This window comes from Haliotis asinina, chromosome 1 (assembly GCF_037392515.1).
Source record: "Haliotis asinina isolate JCU_RB_2024 chromosome 1, JCU_Hal_asi_v2, whole genome shotgun sequence".
Lineage (NCBI taxonomy): Eukaryota > Metazoa > Mollusca > Gastropoda > Lepetellida > Haliotidae > Haliotis > Haliotis asinina.
In genome coordinates this window covers 3,111,979-3,121,416 of record NC_090280.1, presented here as the reverse complement: position 1 = coordinate 3,121,416, position 9,438 = coordinate 3,111,979, and positions in this window count along the sequence as shown.

The window sequence follows — 9,438 nt, the reverse complement described above, 5'->3', positions numbered from 1 at the left end:
AAGAATTTTACATTTACACTCTTGTTAAAAAGCTTCTTCTTTTCTATTGTTCCTGTGTTACAGCGTCTGTATTTACAGCACAGACACCAACAGTGTTCACACAGTATTGATATACAACACATTCACGTCTGTATTTACAGCACAGACACCAACAGTGTTCACACAGTATTGATACACAACACATTCGCGTCTGTATTTACAGCACAGACACCAACAGTGTTCACACAGTATTGATACACAACACATTCACGTCTGTATTTACAGCACAGACACCAACAGTGTTCACACAGTATTGATACACAACACATTCGCGTCTGTATTTACAGCACAGACACCAACAGTGTTCACACAGTATTGATACACAACACATTCACGTCTGTATTTACAGCACAGACACCAACAGTGTTCACACAGTATTGATACACAACACATTCACGTCTGTATTTACAGCACAGACACCAACAGTGTTCACACAGTATTGATACACAACACATTCATGCATCCTACGATCTTTCAATGTTAACTGTTCACAGCATTAACACCTCATACGTTAATACATTCCTCATTGTTATAGCATTGGTCAGTACAAGCTTGATGCTTGTAGTACTGATTCTTAATGTATTGATTTTAGAGGTGGGCCACTCGTGTGGTATAGGCTTCGTCTGGGTTCGATTCCCCCACATGGGTACAATGTGTGAAGTCCATGTCTGGTGTCCCCTGCTGTGATATTGCTGGAATGTTGACCACACACGTGGTGTAAAAGTAAACTTACTCACTTATATGCTGATTAAAGTCCTTTTCTTTCCCATTTAAGCAGCGGATAGGTAGAGAAGACACGAGTGTAATTGACACAGGATGTGTGAGAAGTGCAAAGGATTGGGAGGAAGGAGATGAAAGGCTTATACATGTGTTCTATGTGTTAATCAATGGAAAGGGGAGAATATTACCTGAAAGTGTATTTTTCAAACTGTAGGTACTCCTTATCATGATTAAAAGTGCAGAAGGTTCAAGTCTGACTGTGAACATACAGATCTATGTAATGTTATTTTTATAGTATAAATATTTTATAAGTATACATTTGCCAGCCGATGAGGGGTGAGAGACGTTTGAGTTTGAGATTATGTCCGTGTTACTTCGAGAGTTAAACCAAATTACAAATTCTGAGAACAAATTCTGTACTTTTGTACACGTGATGCTTTAATGTCTCCGTCTCGTCCTCGTACAAGACACAAAAAATGTCAGCATTTTCTTATTATTATCTAAAGGTTCGATAGTTATACGATTTCTTACTTTAGTTGACACCTTCACACATACAGGATCAAAGCAATTGCTGCTAGTTTACACCTTCACACATACAGGATCAGAGCGTTTGCTATTAGTTGACACCTTCACACATACAGGATCAAAGCGTTTGGTGTTAGTTGACACCTTCACACATACAGGATCAAAGCGTGTGCTGTTAGTTGACACCTTCACACATACAGGATCAGAGCGTTTGCTGTTAGTTGAGACCTGCACACATACAGGATCAGAGCGTTTGCTGTTAGTTGAGACCTTCACACATACAGGATCAGAGCGTTTGCTGTTAGTTGAGACCTGCACACATACAGGATCAAAGCGTTTGCTGTTAGTTGACACCTTCACACATACAGGATCAAAGCGTTTGGTGTTAGTTGACACCTTCACACATACAGGATCAGAGCGTGTGCTGTTAGTTGACACCTTCACACATACAGAATCAGAGCGTTTGCTGTTAGTTGAGACCTTCACACATACAGGATCAGAGCGTTTGCTGTTAGTTGAGACCTTCACACATACAGGATCAGAGCGTTTGGTGTTAGTTGACACCTTCACACATACAGGATCAAAGCGTTTGCTGTTAGTTGACACCTTCACACATACAGGATCAGAGCGTTTGCTGTTAGTTGAGACCTGCACACATACAGGATCAAAGCGTTTGCTGTTAGTTGACACCTTCACACATACAGGATCAAAGCGTTTGCTGTTAGTTGACACCTTCACACATACAGGATCAGAGCGCTTGCTGTTAGTTGACACCTTCACACATACAGAATCAGAGCGTTTGCTGTTAGTTGAGACCTTCACACATACAGGATCAGAGCGTTTGCTGTTAGTTGAGACCTGCACACATACAGGATCAAAGCGTTTGCTATTAGTTGACACCTTCACACATACAGGATCAAAGCGTTTGGTGTTAGTTGACACCTTCACACATACAGGATCAGAGCTTTTGCTGTTAGTTGACACCTTCACACATACAGGATCAGAGCGTTTGCTGTTAGTTGACACCTTCACAGATACAGGATCAGAGCGTTTGGTGTTAGTTGACACCTTCACACATACAGGATCAGAGCGTTTGCTGTTAGTTGAGACCTTCACACACACAGGATCAAAGCGTTTGCTGTTAGTTGACACCTTCACACATACAGGATCAGAGCGTTTGCTGTTAGTTGACACCTTCACACATACAGGATCAGAGCGTTTGCTGTTAGTTGACACCTTAAGCTTCACACATACAGGATCAGAGCGTTTGCTGTTAGTTGACACCTTCACACATACAGGATCAAAGCGTTTGGTGTTAGTTGACACCTTCACACATACAGGATCAGAGCGTTTGTTATTAGTTGACACCTTCACACATACAGGATCAGAGCGTTTGCTGTTAGTTTACTGTAAATTGGAACGTTGTTCAGCAAGTTCTATTTGGTATGAGTTATAAGACCGACCAGTCACATGTCTCCCAAAATCTATCGGTTGTAATAATTACGAACTTTAAATGCCTCGTTGTTACAAGATATACAATATGTCCATCTCATTATAAATACAGTACGGTGTGTACCAACGTGCAAGATAATAAAGATGATAGGATTTTCAGTAAATGATAAATACGTGTTGGAGTTTGGATTAGATTAATTTCAGACACATGCTATATAATTGGCCTACCTAACAAAAATATCTTAGTGGCGCCTGATAAGTTCTCTGAATGCATGTGTTAAAATCGCCCCAGGTGTCACCGCTCACAGACTTTAATGTTTTAAGCTGTATAATATTCGAAACACAAACATGTGTATTAATAAAATAGATTCACATGGGAAAATTCAAGAATATTAAAAGGTTTAATGAGTCACCATGAAGCTATGAAATACCAGGCCCTGACTTCTTATTGCTGAGTTTGACTTAAGTGTGGGTTTTCGCTCAAATTTGGAAAAAACGCAGAAAATGCATTTCAGAGAATGAACTGAAATGGATATTAAAATCTAGCAAATGGAAAATTTGAGTTTGGTGGATAGAGTACTTGCGCATTTTGGGCTTTTCCATTTTTAATATGCAGTTAAAAAGTAATCTGTTTCAAAATGTCGAACGCAGTACAGTATGAACTTTAAGTAAAAACAAGTACGTTTCGGCAAACCAAGTCTTTGAAACATCTCCCAATATCATTGGATGGATGATAGCGATAGTACCATGCCCTTAATTTTTACCCTTTTTCAGAAACTAGGTACAGCACTTCAGTAACTTTTTCTAATGTTGCGCTCTCTGCTACTCTTTATTACGTTAATTGATATTATCTGTTTTTAGTTTCAGTGCCATGTTCAGTCGTGTAACTGTCTTTTTTTGTCTTTAAAACTTATATCCATGACCAACCAACTGCCAATGAGGACGTGGGGATACACTGCCATACCATAGATACTCTCTGCTGAGTCCCTTCTTTCACGTTGTATTAGTGTGACAGAGGTTACTCTCTGCTGAGTCCCTTCTTTCACGTTGTATTGGTGTGACAGAGGTTACTCTCTGCTGAGTCCCTTCTTTCACGTTGTATTGGTGTGACAGAGGTTACTCTCTGCTGAGTCCCTTCTTTCACGTTGTATTAGTGTGACAGAGGTTACTCTCTGCTGAGTCCCTTCTTTCACGTTGTATTGGTGTGACAGAGGTTACTCTCTGCTGAGTCCCTTCTTTCACGTTGTATTGGTGTGACAGAGGTTACTCTCTGCTGAGTCCCTTCTTTCACGTTGTATTAGTGTGACAGAGGTTACTCCCTGCTGAGTCCCTTCTTTCACGTTGCATTAGTGTGACTGAGAGGTAAATATTCCCATCCATGTCTCTAAAATCATTGTTCTTGTGTTATATCACCTTTCAATTTGTATTGCCACTAAAAGCCATAATTCTGCGTTAATTTGTATTTATTGGTGAATTGCAGAATACACTTGAAAATTTGTTTCTTTGTTCGTTCGTCACCATGGTGATTTATCAACCCTCTTTCTGTTATGCAGTTGCTTAACTAATCAGCTAAAATGTATTAATCAGTGATGATCGTCATGGTTACTTGGGTTTTTGATATTTTATGTTGTCATCCAGAGAGTAATGGATCTGTGAAATTGCGTTAAAATGACTACGTCATTCTAGTTTTTGACATCCTGGTCCCAGGAACACAGTTACATGACAAGACGGGGGTGGTGGGATAGCCCAGTGGTTAAATCGTTCGCTCGTCACGCCAAAACCTCCTCTTCGATTCCCCATACGGGTACTATGCGTGAAGACTATTTCTGACCTTGTGAACACTTAACACCCAATGGCAGTGGTAAGTTCTGTGTCAACATGTTTCGTGAGAACATTTCTCATGAATGTATGTTTGAACCTGCACTACATACAAATCAAACGATGAATTCTTTAAAGTGCCTTTCAAGTTACGTGACTATCGTTCTGCATCTGCATTTCATTCCAGATAACTGCATTTGAAAGCATGTCGTATCGCCACGTGGAGCACTACAACTCTGAGATCGTACTTCAGAGCAACTGTTTGTAATGGTCCACGACAATGTGTACAATCTTATACCGGAGTCGCTTTAGGAAGATCAGACTTGGTCAGTTACAAGCGAATAAGAGGCATTCTGAATATGTTTAACAAGACAAGTTACAAAAACAATATACATTTCCAACATACATGCACGTTCCTACATCCTTGTGGCCTTCTGAAAACTGACTCATTCAATAGCGTAATACATGATATAACGTATGTATAACGTATCGGTATGAACATAGCTGACTCCGAGCATAGAGCATCAAATAGTCATCACCATTAAATAGAACGCATGCAGATTCAGTTATCTCTAACACGCAATCTGCTTACAATATAATAATATGAAATACGTTTTGAAACTTCTAATGCTTGCGTTGTCTTTTTCAGAAACAACGTCTGTACACTGTAAGCACAGATCTCCTCTCGGAAATTTGTGGTGTTGCCCTGGAGCCTCATGTACAGTGCAGTCAGTACTAAGAGCGACTCCTGTAGTACTTCTTTTCCTGGTCTGTCGAGGAAATGAAAAATCCGGATGGGCGGGGATGAGTAACACAGAAAAGTACGGACATGTTAAATATGCATATACGCGTTGTCATGCGGTGACAGTTTGTGAGGAGCGGGGATTAGTCTGTTTACCCTCTGTGTGTTTTAATTGTTATTGTGTTAAGGTCAGACTATGAACGCATAACTGCTGAGGCATTCGTTTTTTTTAAAAAGATACAACTATGGAAGTCAGTGGGAAGACATTGTCTATATAGCAATTTCATGGATGCACTCTTCTCTGCATTCCTATAGTCTCCAACACACGTTGTGCTACCTCAGGACTAAGCCAGAAGGCCGGTGGGAATCGTATTGTAGAGTGTTTCTTTATGACCATGATACAAACATAAAAGCACGGGAGATATGTTTTTATCGATACAACAAAGAAATACATCTGGTTAAATTATGTCAATAATTAAATTATATGGCATTGCTTTGAACATATTCATGTTCACTTAGAGGCACTTCCGTGCTCTCAATATGCAAGTAAATTATTCAAAATCCCCAATTTCCATACATGAAAATTAATAGTTTTAAAGCCTTTCAGATATACCAGAGAGAGTAAATTCTTCATTGTGGAGTATGGATTTGTAAATTTCCTTTTAGACGCTAGCTTAGGGAAATTGACGTGCTCAAAGAAACGTTAGTTAGGTAGTTGCTTAACGCCGCACCCAGCAACATTCCAGCTATATTTTGGACAAATCAGTGATCAACATCATGAGCATCGATCTACACAACTGGGACCACCTGACTGGAATGTTGAAAAATATCGAACCTTTCTTTAGTTAAGCTCCGGAAAATGATGGACAGCCTGACATGGCGTTGACTATATGTAATGACTGGGGGATATAAAGATACTGGAGTTTGTTCTTTACTGAGAGAGATTACAATCCCCGCTATAGCACAGGTTGCTTTGTACCAGACAATTTTACTCCCTGGGTCGTCAGTGTATTCCCCTCCTATGTGCCACGTGTCTCCAGCCGTCATATTTCTAGACTTTTGGTAAAAGTGGCTAAAAATCATATTGACTAACTCACACACCGGCATTACGAAGCCGACATTGCTCACACAGCGGTATTGACCGATTCTCGACCAAACCCATGGGTGTACACTGCCTTTGTAATGCTGCGATCATATATGGTACCAGTCTAATTCGAGTAAAAAGAAACAGGAACTTCTTCTACATCATGGACTGGCTGCATATATCACGAGTCGTGTCTTCCGCCAGTGAGGACTGTGAGTTTAGTTCTAAGCCACGCACGGCAATATTCCAGCTGTATGGCGGCGGTCTGTAGATAATCGAGTCTGAACCAGACAATCCAGTGATCAACAGCATGAGCATCGAGCTACGCAATTGGGAACCGATGACATAAGTCAACTTAGTCAGCGAGCGTGACAACCCGTCAGTCCGCTTCTTCCGACAAGCATAGTCACCTTTGTGGCAAGGATGGGTTGCTGAAGACCTATTCTACCCCGGATCTTCACGGGCCCCCTTCAGTGTTTGCAATACTTTAATTTGCAAGTTGGCCTTCAGGGCCTACTGTCGCCTGCCGACGTTAAAATCTACAGGCCCTGAATGAAATCAGGCCCATTTTATTAACGTCATACTAATAAAAACAAAATACACTACACTGCACACTGTTTCACACCGTTTCTAAAAAATCAATTAACAAAGGCTATGGTGCAAAGAGAAACTTGTATTGAATTAAGTAAAGACTGGTGTGGCCATTCCTCTGCGCGGCGATGACATAGATGTGGAACTGTACGTTATCATAACATAATGAATCATGGATGGTGACTTCTTATGGCAAACAACCATATTTCTTTGGCGTGACTGGCCCTGCTGGTCCTCCATATTTTCCTTGTCTTGTTGGCCACCAGTACATTGTCTCTCAGTGTGTGTTCCAGTTCTCTTTGGACAGCTAAGTAAAACTGTTCAATATATTATTAACAACATAATTTAGGCACAAGCTTTTTTTTAAGTTTGTAAATGTTATTAACTATCAGCATAGCTTAAACAACTGTTAAATTCAATAACTATAATCTAGAAATAAACATAATAAATAAGAGTAAACATAAATATCAAATTACATTAAATTAAATTAGCTTGTTATTGTTTAAGCTTAAACCAAACATGGCCATGCGCTTGTTGGTGTCGGCCATGACAGTCTTTTGATACTTGGCACATGTACATAATGTACAGTTGCATACTGTGCAATAATTGATTCAAATATATCTTAGGTATAATCTTAGGCTACTTAAACAGGCGAAGTACCCTGTATGTCATGACAATTAACACATAATATCCAGACCTGTCGACTTTAGGGTTGTCTTGGCACCTACATATGTTGAGACATTTAATACGACGCTTTTCTGAGGGTATCAGCTATCATAATCTCTTACATATCTCCTCATAAAGACAGACACGTAAGATGTTTAGCAACAGATGAGACATGCTCAACACACATGAAACGCACATCTTTGCTTTGACCCGTTGTGCCAGTAGGCAGTCCATTCATGCCATACCAAGTGAGCCGACAGTCCGTCGTCATACCTGGCTGAGTGACCTAGCTGCCATCTCGTCTGTAGTCTGATCTACTCTTTCCAGAAGTTACTTGTTTTTGTCAAGTTTTGTCCGATTTTACGAGTAAACATGCTGTTCTGTGTGTCTTTCCATTTATCCCACTGAATGCCCAGTTAGGCGGAAGTGCGTTTCGACATATCCTATTTGCAGTTGTGTAACAGAGTAACAACCTGTGATCATTTCCGGCAGTAGATTAGTCAAGCATGTCCTCCAGCTTGAGTGTGTGGAATCTTCCATCACAAGATACATGTTTGTCATGTTTGGCTGAATACATCAGGCAACTAAGATAGTTCGTGGCAGTATCCTGAAATGCCTGTCTCCAAGAGAGGGTACGTTCTCGTCATTCAAAGTATAGTTTCGTACAATGTTTTTAATCGTAGAATATGTGTTCATGTAAGCCATGGCTAAGTTTAGTCAAAATCACTATCTGAAGGGGTGGCGTAAACCCAGCTAGGGCCCATTGCAGGTAGCAACAGTACTGTAAGTACCCCTGGTTCCTAGTCTGGTGATCTACCTTCAGGTTTTGGCGATCTATAGCCTGTTCAAGTTTGTATTGTTGCGTGCTTAACTTTTGGTTTCTGGTAACAAGCTAGATTAGTCTTAATCTGTCCTTTTTACTGTCCTTTGTCGACAGATATATTTATATAATATACACATATATATTATCGAATAGAATATACACACATATATTATCGAATTATGTAGTACACATGCACCGGTGGAATGGACTTAACCACATAGAAGTCTACCTTTTTTCAGGTAGGGTAGCCTAGTGGTTAAAGCGTTTCCTCGTCACACCGAACTTCAGAGTTCGAATCCACAAATGGGTACAGTGTGTGGAGACCACTTCTTGTGTCTCCAGTCGTCATATTTCTGGAATATTGCTAAAAACGACGTACAACTAAACCCGCTGTTTTGAGGTACATTACCTTCAATATATATTGTGTACAGTCAGACACTTACACACTGAACGGTTTACACACTTCTAAAAATAAATCATATCTATAATCTATATCGGTTTTCTTCCCGGCTCTGATCCGCCTGTATGGGGTGTATGCCTATCAATTGTCAGACCTAGGGGGCAAGGCTGTATCTCACATAATACACACTCATAACCTCGGATGTATGCATCATGAGGAGGGAGATATATGCATCTGATATCTACAGACCCCAAGATATGTGGATCTTATGTCCTGTTCATTATTAACAGTCTTGTATAACGCCTTTTGAGTGTTTGTTTTGTGACATCAGACTTTATTGGTATAGAGTGCACTGGTTCCGGGGTAAGGTGGGGAGTGGGGTGAGAGTATTGGAGAGACAGGGCAGTCAGTACTGGGGTCATATGTGGTAATGATTGTCAAAAGATAATCCTCTATCGATAGTCCAATACTAACGATATTTCTACCTTTGTTTGCATATGTTTTCACTCTCTATCATATATGAGAAGTTTTGGAAAATTAGCACGGCTACACCTGTTGAACAGCTTGGGATGTAACCA